Consider the following 14374-nt stretch of genomic DNA (forward strand, 5'->3'; position numbering starts at 1 on the left):
TGAATATGGGTAAATATTAAAGTATTTCGGAGCAGAACATATCGAACGAAATATAATTTCTTCGCCAGTTTCTGTGTTTGTAGTCTTGATCATCCTTCTAGAAACTGTCTTACATCTTCCAGTATTACCACGTGCAGAGTTCTGACTTTGCGTGACAACCCTCAGATTGCATAAACTATTGTTCTGAGGATCCCCGTCAATATGATCGATCACAAGACCATCTTTGATCACTCCGAAGAAACACTCGTACGTAAATCGATGACAAAGATATCTTTTCTTCCCAACAGTAAATTTAAGATAGCCAGTATTATCAACAGTACCAACCGGTCTCTTCAACATGCAATTTCTAATCATGCCATTACGATCTGATTCGTAATTCTTAATGACAGGATGTGGGACAAATATATTTTGCTCCATTTATACAATAATATTATTTGTTTAAATCATTGTTTGTCTGAAATCTTGATACATAATCCTCCACGGATTTTATAGCGTTTTCACCATTATTATTTTTTTTGTCATAATATCTTTTAAGCTCTCTGAACCGTTTTCCACCGCACTTTCCACATAATTCTGTTTTGCCTCGCACCCCAATAGACATCGCAGACACGGTATTGGTCCTAGACTTCCTCGTCGTATGCCCTGTAAGTGCATCCAACAAAATTCACCTATACAGGATTTGTTGCATCGATTTACTGAACCGATCATCAACCATCTGCATTGAGACATTGTATATATAATATTTTTTATTTAAATATTTGTTTTAATTATATGAACGAGTTTGAGAAATTATCCCAAACTAGGCCTGTTAAATATAAATTCAACCTCGACAGATTATCTTCTGACTTGCCAGTACGAGATTTGGTTGATCCGAAAAATAAAAGTCTGATCTCAAAAATTCACGACGCCAAGAAAGAATTTTACACAGATGGTGCATCTCATACATGGTCAACGTTCAAGATTATTCGCAATACTGTCAAGGATGCTACAATGAATGACAAGCGAGCGGCAACTATCATTAACTACATCACTGAATACGAGGGTAATCAAAAATATTTCTTCAAAGTAAAATTTATTGTACTAAAAGAAACAGGTAGTTGGATTATCCGTGACAAATATGATCCTGTCCTTGGTAATAATAAAATTGCCATATTAAGTAAAAATTCCAGACCGGGTCTATTAGCGGGTATTGACAAACCGTATTTTGAGCGAGCGTATCCTGTAACAGCGGTTATTTATGGAATCTATGAGATAAATAAAAAACCCAACGTTGATAAACTGGCACCCATGAAATTTTCAAGGTTAAATTGTGTAGCCGAACGAGTAATAGAACACTTTAAAAACGCGATGCGTGGAAATGGATTAACTGATTTAAGACGTAAAAAAATGAACTCGTGGGTTGATTCAGTTAAGGATACCGGTACTACAATAAAAGATGTTGCTGAACTAGGAAAAATATTAAAATTTCCAATAGCAGGATCAACAATAACGGGAGAGGTACTGTACGAATCTAAATATAAATCGAAAGGAGCTTCAATAAATATTATTGATCATAACGCGCATGCATGGACCAGCGCAGTAACAATATTTCCACGTGATCGAACTGTTAGATTTTACCCCTCAGATAGTATGTTTGATTTTATTAAGGAAATAAGTAAAAACGATCCTGTATCAGTATGGTTATTTAAAAGTAATGAGGAAGGTGAATTTGATCAGTTTGTTAGACCAAATGGTGAAATATATCGAAATCGAACAGAATCTCTCCATGACGAGATGAAAAATCTCGCGGAAACGTTTTTAGAGTGCAAACACGCGGAAAGTACGACAAATTACTAACTAATTGTTTTACCGTTCCATCTGTTGCGGCTCATTTCGACAGAGAAAGAAATTCATGGAAACCAACACGATTTGATTTACTCGAGGACGTACGCGCAAGTTGCGTCGAATACGGACACGGCGGATAGTGGAATACCATGTATAATTCCAATGATGTTATTTCGGTTGATATGGTTGCATGTTTTCCAGGAAGTTTTCTAGGATACGGAGATTGTTCTGTGTACTTTAAAAGATTTGGTCACCCTATAAACGAGATGACGCGAGTGGCAATCAATGGACCATTACCTGATTTTGATCTGACTGGATTTGCTTGTGTTGAATCAGTCGAGTTTAACGAAAATCTTCATAAGATTTGTTATGTTTGGTTTGGCAGACATTTTTGTGAAAAACGTTGGGCACCTATAGTTTTATTTCGATATATGCTAGATTGTGTGATAGTGAGGCAATTATATCATATCACGCGCAGATCGAAGTTTGGTTGCCCATGCCAGATTCTATCAGTATTGATGAAGTTATTAGCGAGTTTAAGGAAAAATGTCCTGATGTTTCCGAAGATGATATTATCAAAGAAGCTCCTAAAATTCTCGAGATTAAACTTAAAACCGCAAAAGATCTCGGTAGAAAAATTATAGGTAAATTTACTCAAGGTGGTGCATATGATCATAAAAGACCACGCACGATTAATTCTAGATGATGCCGAGTACGATTTTATAATCGCTGATACAACAGCGAGAAATATATTTGTAAATCGAGAAGGTGTTTATTTATCCGACGGAACAAAATTGGGTACAATCGTTAGTTACATAAATGACGTCTCCCCACAGTATACTCATCTAAGATTTTCCATGCTGGCTTATGTTTCTATAAATATATTATCGATGATTAATAGATTTCCTGAGACCGCAGTCAGAGTCGCAACAGATTCGTTTTATATTTCGAGTAAATATTTAGAATCTGTTATGAAATTTACAAGTAATGATGAACGATGGGGTTCGTGGAGGATAAAAAAGAAATATTACACAATTACACAGAATCAGCAGATGTTCCAATGAGAAATTTTTATCGTAAGGGTAATAAAATATCAGAAATGTCGAAAGCGCCATCTTTGAGTGATCCAATAACTAGATATAAGACAGTATATCTCAATGGACCTGGTGGATGCGGCAAAACGACTCGAGCAATTAATGTTTTTAGAAATTCAGATATGATCGTGCTGACACCCACACATAGACTTGCACGCGAGATGAAACAACGGCAAGTACAATCGTGCACGTATCATAGTTTCTTTCGATGGCGCGGGGATACATGGACTCCTGAACGAATGGGAGAAAAATATATACCCAAAGTAATTATTTGGGACGAGATATGTACGGTGTCATTAGATACATTAAAAATGTTTCTTGATTGGTTGCTGACGAAAAATACCGCTATAATAATGTGTGGCGATCATGGTCAACCGCCGCCTTTTGTTGGACCATCTCCACATAATTGGTTAAAAAAATTCGTTGATTATTACGAAGAAATAGATGATGATCATAGAGCTCTCGATGCAAATTTGAAGGAATTAAAAAAATTAATCAGATTGCAATCAAACAAAATTCAGTGTGAAATAATACGCGGAGTAATCTCAGAGACCTCAATGAGTGATTTTTTAAATTTATGGAGACCCAACGATTTGATAGTAGCAAGCAGAAAAATAATCAGAGACGCTTTACAGCAGCAGTTATTTCAACTACATAAAGAAAAATATTCAGAATTGCCCGTACCGTTGTGTTATAGACCATCAGATACACGAAAACAGAATATTAATGTTGATATTCCAGGACAGACTGAAAAACAGAATCTCGTATTAAATGACATTGTCGCCGTTGATATCAGTGTGGTCGAAGATGCATTACACGCTGACAAATCTCCATGGGTGTTGGGATACGCTATGACGATCCACTCGTCTCAGGGATTAACTATTTCTGATACACGAGTCTGGATTGTAGACGATCGCATCGAGTGGTCAAATTTAGTCTATTTAGCGGTATCGAGGGTCAGAAAAATATTTCAATTACTTAGAATTATAATTCCTGAAATCGTTGATAAATTTAACAACATCGATGATGATATAATAAGAAAAAAATTAGTCGGATACAAACAATCTGATAACAAAAATAAACGCGACTTTGATCTTGATGCTGAATTTATTATTGAGTTAAAACAGCAGCAGAATAATCATTGCACAAGTTGCAATTGTATAATGTTACGGCAGTATTCGAGTAATTATTCAAGACAATTTACCGTAGATAGAAAAGATAATAGTCGCGGTCATACACGAGAAAATACCATGTTGACCTGCCTCGAGTGTAATCGACGTAGAGGAGCCAGCGCCTTGGGTGCTGACACAAATGCTAGTTAAGTGATCGCGGTGGTAGTTGTGTATCCTCGGGGATTATTTGTAGTTGTTCACGTGTAAATCCACGTTGAGGAGCAGCCGAATCTAATCTGTAGATTGCAGGTCTACCTGAGGATCTTGTCACGGTGGATATTTTGTGTGTGGTAACACTCCAAATAGGATCAGTCGCTCTTTTTTTACCACCATCAAGTTCACCAGGCTCATATAAATATTTAACTGTAACATCACCCAATATTTTTTGTTTTTCAACATCTCCTTGTTGTGTTGGTATATTTTTTTTGTAATTGCATTAATGGGTTTCATGTTGGTTGTTCGTGTAATCTCATTATTTAATGCAGCTATCACGCTTGATAATCTTGCAACCCATTCGCGAGATCTTTCATCTTGAATAAATTCCCTCGCGTATTGATATCCAAATAACCGCTCAGCGAGTGTTCGATTAAATCGCTCAACAATTGCCTGATCACGGTGAATTGCAGTATGTCCTCGTCGTATTTTGGCATTATGTTGTTTCATCAACGATGATACTGGACCAAGAAAGTCCTTACCAGGATCAACCTGTAATAATTGTGGCCATCGTAATGGTCCTCGTTGATAAATTCGTTCAAACGCATGGGCTACTTCAGATGATGTTTTCGTTGATAGCGGCTCTGCTTCTTTATATCTACTTGCAACATCAACTACGGTTAACGCGTATTTGTATGTTTTTCTGCGTACAGTATCATGCGGTAAAAACAGAATATCAGCTTGATGAACTTAATTAGAAACACTGACATCGAAATACGCGTACTGAATTCGTTTCGGTGGTGGCAGGTAAATTTGCCATATTGCTTGTTTGGATAACCACGTTTTAGCAGTAGAATGTTTAACCACTGCTGCATCAGCAAGTTTACCAATTGCTGCTTTACCCTTCCAGTATCCTCTTGGTGAATAATAAATCGATTCCATTATTAATTACCAGCCCCAAACGCTAATTTACCTTTCATCGCAGATCTTACTAACCAATTGGCTAATGATTCTCTAATATTTTTATTTTTTATGGAATTTAACGCGTGAATTAATTTCACATCTGCAATATGTCTATCTTGTAGATTTTTACTTTTATACGCAACATCGTGAGCGTGACAAGCTCGATCAATAGCGTTTATTGGCTCCTCGCCTGGTTTTGGTTGATCTTGATTATCGAGCCTGATATCAAGTCTGGTACCAGGACCGCAATAATTATATCCTGGTAGATGTTTTTCTCCGCTGTATTTAGCCCATGGAGTACCTGGAAACTTTGACATCAAATTAGCAATATCACCACCGCGCCTATTAGGTAAAAACGAAAATTTCTTCCTACTGCACACAGAACATTTTCCAACATACGCTATTTTTTTATTTTTTGTTGTAACCGTAGCTAAATCAGTAGTTGGAGTTTTAGATCTACAGCGTAAGCAATATAAATTCATGATATAATATATATGGATATAATTGATTTCTCAGCGACAAGAAAACGAGAACCTGTTAAGCATCATCCTGCGCTACCGAATTCCATCAGAATGATTATCATAGGACCATCTGCATCGGGTAAGACGCAATTATTACTTATTCTGATAATGAGATGGTTAAAATGGGATAAATTGTATTTAGTAGCACCATCCGCTGATGATCAACGATGTTATGATTTACTTAAAGATTTCAATGAAAACGCGCGATTACTGGATGAAGGTAATGATGTTATAGAGTTTATAACCGATATTGATGAAGCACCATCCGTAGATGTTTTAGACGGATTTATTAATAATTTAGTTGTATACGACGATGTGATGCTATATAAACAATCAAATCCAGCCAGAATATTTTCTCGCGGTAGACATAAAAATACAGATGTGATCTATGTTACTCAACGATATACACAAATTCCGAAGGAGATTAGAGACAACTGCAATATTTTAGTTGTGTTTAATGGTGTAGACACACACACGCTGCGAAATATTCATCAAACTTGGTGTGGTGGTGACATGGATATAATTAAATTCAGAAACTTCTTCTCACGAGCGCAAGCTACTCCGCATGGATTTATAACAATAAATCTACATGATCCAAGAACAAGATATCGTGTGGGTCTTGATAAAATCTTTTAATTAATAGCAGCAGAGAGGGCGCCTACCAATGTTGGTCGTCCAGTAAATAAACAAAAAATAAATGAACACGTAGAGTACTTTATTTTTCAGCTACCTTTTCAAACTAAGGTTTTATTGATGGGGTTGGTTTCAACAAAAAATAAAAACCTCCCATGAAACGTTTATTTGTAAAAATCTGGACCTTTCTATAGATGATTTTATTTTGTTTGTTTTATTTGTTTGTCGGAATTCTATGGTCTGTTCGCCCTCTCTGCTGCTATAGTTTAGGCCGTCCTATAGTTCCCTCTTGATCCCCACTTTGTGTTTGCTTTAGTCTAGTCTGAAATACTTGTCCTGATAAAATCCTTTACTTACAGGTTTATTATTGTTTCCAAAGAAAATATGTTTAAACCTGCGATAGTGAGGAAAACTAAACATTAAAAACTGCGGAATCGAACTCTTAGAATGTAAGAATTTATAGTTATTGTGCTCGTCATAAAAATCAACCATGCATATACGATGGGTATTGTATTAAAATAAACTGTTTGCGCATGTCACATACCTTATGACAAATTTACACTCTTTGTGCATATTGTGAGGAGAAAGTAAATTTCAGGACAATGTTTGACTTAAGGGAACAAAGTAACTATGGGGTACTTTTTCCACTGGAAAAACATGCTGTAAATATTCTATCTTTTAGTCAAGAGGGTATATTTCTTTTACTCGGGATTATGCAATAACTCCTGTACAAGTCTAGAGAGGAAAACCAGGCCGTGGTTTGAATTATTGTATAAACTAATAAGTAAATGTACATTAATATATATATATTTATAAACTGCCACACTGCAGGCATCGTAGCTATATGAATAGTAATGTGGGATACCGTAGGACAAACGAGAACATATAAGGAAAAACACCGTGGGAACGTATAGAGACAAAGGGGAATTTAATATGGAGAATTTTAACATGGATGGGACGATAGAGCGACAAAAAAGTATTGGGACTGTATAGGTACAATAGGAATGGAACAGGTGGTGTGACGTCACGGTACTAGCTGTTGGCAACATATGTAGCAAGTGGCTGACCTGAATTCGTGCTATCTTCGGTAAACATATGTATAGCACTAAAAAAATTGTTTTAGGCAAGAAACCAAATCTTTTCGAGACATATGAGTGGCCCTGAAAAGGGCCTTTTTTTCGTTTTTGTGTGTGTCCTCTTTTGGTTTCTTCTTTTCCTCCACCATCTTCTTAGTTTTGTTATTGCTGTTGTCTTCTTTTTTCACTCTAATTTATTTCTTCCTTTTGCTTTTCATTCTCTTCCTCTTTCTTTATCTCCTCATTCTCCTCTTCCTTTTCTATCAGTTCATTCCATTCCCTCATTCTTATTATATCCTCTTCATCGTCATTCTCCTCCTTGTCTTCTTTAATTAGCAATCTTAACATACCCTTAAAAAGGTCGTGGGCCACCATAGCGTCAAGGGTTATTGAAAGGTCGTGGGTCGCTACATCGTCAAAAGGAATTTAGCATAGGGAAATTTAATGGGCCACTATAACGTCAAAGGGAATTGAATACGGAGAAATTGAATGGGCGACGTTGGCGTCAAGGGGAATTTAACTTGGAACTATTGGTTTTGTATAGTCGTTATGTGTTAGCTTAAAATGTAAGAGAAGGAGACAAAATCTCACAAAATAGACTAACTCTTGCACTGCCAAAAATACTATGTGGAAAAAAGCTAGTATCTATTTATATTCACCACTGATAGGAAATTCCTTTGGAAAAACCCAGTATTTATTTTTAGCAACAATTTGTGGGAATTTCCTTTGGAAAACCCCACAATATATTGTTTCCTCAGCTTTTGTGACGTTCCTGTTTATAAACCCTAGTGTATATATATAACTACAACATGTGGAAAAACCCAATTCTATATTTATAGTCTCATATTTTCCAGCTTCAATGACGTCACTGTACTGGACACTAGGGGAATAATGGCAACAGTGTTGCAGGTGGCTGACTTGAATATGCGCTACTGTAGGTAGGTAGTAGGTGAAATGAATTTGATAGGGATAAAAGGATTTTTTTTTATAGGGACAAGCAAAGACCAATACATACACAGAAACAAACGCACGCGTGCACACATACACACAAATCAAACGTACGCATGCACACAAAGACAGACACCCATACGTTATGAGTGCGCGCGCGCACACACACCACAGAGGGGGAAAAACAAAACAAACCCAAAATATACTATCCACGCAGATGGAAGAGGTAGAAACCAAACCCAAAATATACTATCAACACAGAAGGGAGGGAAAACAAACCAAAAATATACTATCCACACAAACATACACGACCGCTTAGAAACACAATATCTACTATCCAAATAAGCGTATGCGACCACAAACAAACACACACTCTAATATCCACAAGACGGGAAGGAGAAATATCAAGCACCAAATATACTATCAGCACAGAAGGGAGGGAAAACAAGCCCCAACTATACTATCCATACAAACGTATACGAACGCATACACACACAGTATCTACTATCCACACAAATATACGCGAGCGCATATAAACCACAAATATACTATCCACACAAACGTACGCGAACGCATACAATCCCCAACATTTACTATTAATATACTGGAAGGATAAAAACAAAACAATATAATTTCCACATAGAAGGAGGGAAACAAACCCAAATATACTATCCACACACGGGAAGAGGAAAATAAAAAACCCGAAACTACTATCCACACAACGTACGCGCACGCATACAAACGGGAAGGAGACAAAAAGAAACAAACCCAACATCTAATATCTACACAGAAAGGTGGAAAACAAATCCCAAATATACTAATCTACACACGGGAAAAGGAACAAACCCTAAATATACTATCCACACACGGGAAGAAAAAAAAACAACCAACAGATATACTATCCACGCAAATGTACGCAAACGCATACAAACACAATATCTACTATCCACACAAACGTATATGAACGCCTACAAACCCCTAATATACTATCCACACAAACGTACAGGATCATATACAAACACAATATATACTATCCATGCAAATATACATGAACGCATATAAACACAACACTTACAATCCATACTAACGTACGTGAACGCATACAAACCCCAAATATACTATCCACACAAAAGTACACGAATGCATACAAACACGCACTCTACTATCAACACAAACATACGGGAACGCATACAGACACAATGCATACTATCCACACAAACGAACGCGAACGCATATGAACCCTAAAAAGTCTACTATTGACACACGTGAAGGACAAAAAACAAACCCAAAATGTAATATCAACACAGAAGGGAGGGAAAACAAACCCCAAATACACTATCTACACATGGAAGATGGAAAAAACACACCCAAAAAATCCTATATCTACAATGCACACTGAGGGAAGAAGAAAAACTAACCTAATAAACACTATCAGCACAGATGGAAGAAGAAAAAACCATAATATACATACCCCACAGAGGGTAGAAGAAAACCATTATATACTATCCACACAGAGTGAAGAAATAACTCATTATCTATACTACCAACAGAGTGAAGAAATAACTCATTATCTATACTACCAACAGAGTGAAGAAACAACTCATTATCTATACTACCAACAGAGAGAAGAAATAACTCATTATCTATACTACCAACAGAGTGAAGAAATAACTCATTATCTATACTACCAACAGAGTGAAGAAATAACTCATTATCTATACTACCAACAGAGTGAAGAAATAACTCATTATCTATACTACCAACAGAGAGAAGAAATAACTCATTATCTATACTACCAACAGAGTGAAGAAATAACTCATTATCTACTATCAACACAGAGTGAAGAAATAACTCATTATCTACTATCAACACAGAGTGAAGAAATAACTCATTATCTACTATCAACACAGAGTGAAGAAATAACTCATTATCTACTATCAACACAGAGTGAAGAAATAACTCATTATATACTATCAACAGAGTGAAGAAGAAAAGGTTATTTATGAAAACACCTAAGCTCTCACCTACAATGACCAACTCTACCAAACAGCCACACCAACACACTCCAAAACCTATTAAACCCGTTAGTATATGGCATCAATGTGTGCTTTTAGAAACAAATCAAGACACAAAATGATGGATAAACAGAATTACTATGTCTTACCCGTTTGCATGCCTAATGTGTGTGCTTGAAAGAAAGCATCCCTTCCAAAAATTGAAAAAATGACCCGGACGATGGATACAGAGAGGTGAAAAAGCATATATTTATCCAGTGTCAATAAAAACAAAGCTAACCATCCTCATTTTAAAAAAGTCAAGACCAAGGTACGCTTACGTTTTCTTTCTGGTCATTTCCCTTTTAGAAGTTAATATGAAACTTCACACCAGGTCTAATGCATCGGTTCAGATTGTCAATTTATCCATTTCCATCTCTTCATTGGCACAAGTTCTTCCTCATCATCAATTTCTTCTTAACACCTCTCCCCTTTCTCCTTGTTTCTGTTTTTTCTCTTTTCTCTTATGGCACTCTGAAGCAGAGTGTCCTTTCTCCTGACAACGATAACATGTATATTGACTTTTGTCTCTCCTTCTTGGACGAAGTAGGTATTCTGGAGACAAATACCCATTTACCTTGTTGATATAGCAAACTTCATGACAAATATTTATGGTAACTACTGATCACAATATTGGAGAGGTATCAAACAAAACAAATATCATCAGGATTTCAAGAGAGAGCGAGAGAGACTTTAATTCCTACTTTTAAAACGTATCATGACACTTACGTTTTTTTTATGGTATATTTTCCCTTAGAGAGTTTCAAGAAAACGCACATTGCAGTTAAAAAATCAAATCCATAGGGAAAATCCACCATTGTACAATATCACCACAGAGACTAAAACGTTCTCACATAATAATACAATTAAACATTCCTTGATGCATTTTGCAATAAGACTGACACATTTTCCATGGGACTGCCCATGGTACGATTGTTCGTGCATGAGTTTAATGTTTTAAGATATTATTTTTGTAAACCGCCTGGCGGCAAGACCCTGAAAACATGACCAACCTCGTCACTGTGTGAAGAGCTACCGAAGTCAGTTCCAAGCAAACGCAGTAAGAAAATATGTCTGGCCAATGAAATGGCTTACAACGAGTGATGCATTGTTTTGTTCAAACGCAGTGTGGCATAACAGTACCTACGCTCTTGTGTTGTTACCATTGCCGTGCAGACAGACTGGAATGTGAACTTCTTACAATCCCTCTCTTGTGTTGTTACCACTGCCGTGCAGACAGACTGGAATGTGAACTTCTTACAATCCCTCTCTTGTGTTGTTACCATTGCCGTGCAGACAGACTGGAATGTGAACTTCTTACAATCCCTCTGTTGTGTATTGTACCATTTCTTCTTACCACATCAAATACTGAGCCGTCACAGTATTGGTTCGCGTTTTCAAGCTGACAATCTTGTTTTATCTCACTTAAACCTTTTGACATAAACATTCACATCGGTAGAGTCAGAAGTGTTACACTATTGTACAGTGCTGAGTGGCATTTTCCAGGTAAGCATAATCTTTCTGCTCCCACTTGTGAAGTGCAGTATTAAGGCAAACTCACAGGGAACGAATATTCATCATAAATTGTCAGCATAGTCATTATCAGTATCAATGGTCACCATGGTCAATAAATACCAGCATGAATGGTCATCATGGTCAATAAATATCAGCACGAATGATCATCATGGTCAGTAAATATCAGCATGAATGGTCATCAAGGTCAGTAAATGCCAGCATGAATAGTCATCATGGTAAAAAAAATACCAGCATGAATGGTCATCAAGGTCAGTAAATGCCAGCATGAATGATCATCATGGTCAGTAAATATCAGCATGAATGGTCATCAAGGTCAGTAAATGCCAGCATGAATGATCATCATGGTCAGTAAATATCAGCATGAATGGTCATCAAGGTCAGTAAATGCCAGCATGAATAGTCATCATGGTAAAAAAAAATACCAGCATGAATGGTCATCATGGTCAATAAATAACAGCATGAATGGTCATCATTGTCAATAAATACCAGCATGAATGGTCATCGTGGTCAATAAATACCAGCATGAATGATTATCATGGTCAATAAATACCAGCATGAATGGTCATAATGGTCAATACATACCAACATGAATGATCATCATGGTCAGTAAATGCCAACATGCATGGTCATCGTAGTCAATAAATATCTGCATGAATGGTCATCATGGTCAGTAAATGCCAGCATGAATAGTCATCATGGTCAATAAATACCAGCATGAATGGTCATAATGGTCAATACATACCAGCATGAATGATCATCATGGTCAATAAATACCAGCATGAATGATCATCATGGTCAATACATACCAGCATGAATGGTCATCATGGTCAATAAATACCAGCATGAATGATCATCATGGTCAATAAATATCAGCATGAATGATCATCATGGTCAATAAATACCAGCATGAATGGTCATCATGGTCAATAAATATCAGCATGAATGGTCATCATGGTCAATAAATACCAGCATGAATGGTCATCATGGTCAATAAATATCAGCATGAATGATCATCATGGTCAATAAATACCAGCATGAATGGTCATCATGGTCAATGAATATCAGCATGAATGGTCATCATGGTCAATAAATACCAGCATGAATGGTCATCATGGTCAATAAATATCAGCATGAATGATCATCATGGTCAATAAATACCAGCATGAATGATCATCATGGTCAATAAATACCAGCATGAAGGCTAATAAGCCTTTATTTCTATATATAGTGTATTGTGTCACTATTTTCCTCCATTACCTCCTTTGAGGCCAACTATTTTAAGAGCATTTACCTTATTCCTTACTGAACCCCACTGTGTAATCTGAGTGTAATCTGTGTGTTTTTGACCCTATCTGAGTGTAGTCTGTGTGTTTTTGACCCTATCTGAGTGTAGTCTGTGTGTTTTTGACCCTATCTGAGTGTAGTCTGTGTGTTTTTGACCCTATTTAAGTTTGAACTATTAATGTATGCCATGTAAATTTTAGGTGATGGTTTACTATTGTTTCCTTTTTCCTACACAAGTTTCCTGACACATTCTAAGGAGACACAATGTATAATTTCCAAGTCAAAGTCGTAGTACAGCTTATGTGTTGATCTAATTATATCAGTAGATCCTTGTGGTTACTTAAGTAAAAAACATTTAATATGATTATAAGCAAAAAGCTAAATTGAACTTAAATCCATTGTGTCACGCATCATTGAAAGATTACCAAAAGCTAAATATGTTTATGATAGTGAATGTATGACTGTCATTGAATAGATGTCATATCCATCATGGAAATCAAATATGTTTCTGATAGGGAATGCATAACGATGTCGTGAAGATTTCAGTTGATGCATTATCATGTTAAATTTTTTAATTCAAAATTAAGTGGACAATCATTTCTTTCTTTCTTCCATTCAGTGCCTTCATGGAGGTATCATAAATGACTGCTTGTCAGTGCAGACATAATTAAATAAGATTCCACATTAATGTGGTGTTAATCGCGTTCTGACTAAAGATAAAAACACTGACAGGAATATTGTTACTAGCAGATTTCATCCCCCATTTTATCTTATATATATATATATATATATATATATATATATATATATATATATATATATATATGAAAGCCTTCATCATTTTTTTTAAATCTTACACATTACATTTGAGTCTAAATGGATCTTAAAATATCTGTGATGAGAACTGAACCCTTGATAATAGTTTATCTTATTAGGAATCTTGAAACATTGAAATGAAAAATCAGTTAAAACAGAAAATGGAAACCATGTCAGTGCAGCATGAAAGATGGGTCACAAAGTCCTGCATTTGTGATCATGACACTCAAGTTGTATCCCCTCACCATGTCTCATGTTTCCAGTTATAACAGAATGTACACAGGACAAAACAAAAACTTA

The sequence above is a fragment of the Sinohyriopsis cumingii genome, chromosome 10, assembly GCF_028554795.1.
Source record: "Sinohyriopsis cumingii isolate HCF-2022 chromosome 10, ASM2855479v2, whole genome shotgun sequence".
NCBI classification, from domain to species: Eukaryota; Metazoa; Mollusca; class Bivalvia; order Unionida; family Unionidae; genus Sinohyriopsis; species Sinohyriopsis cumingii.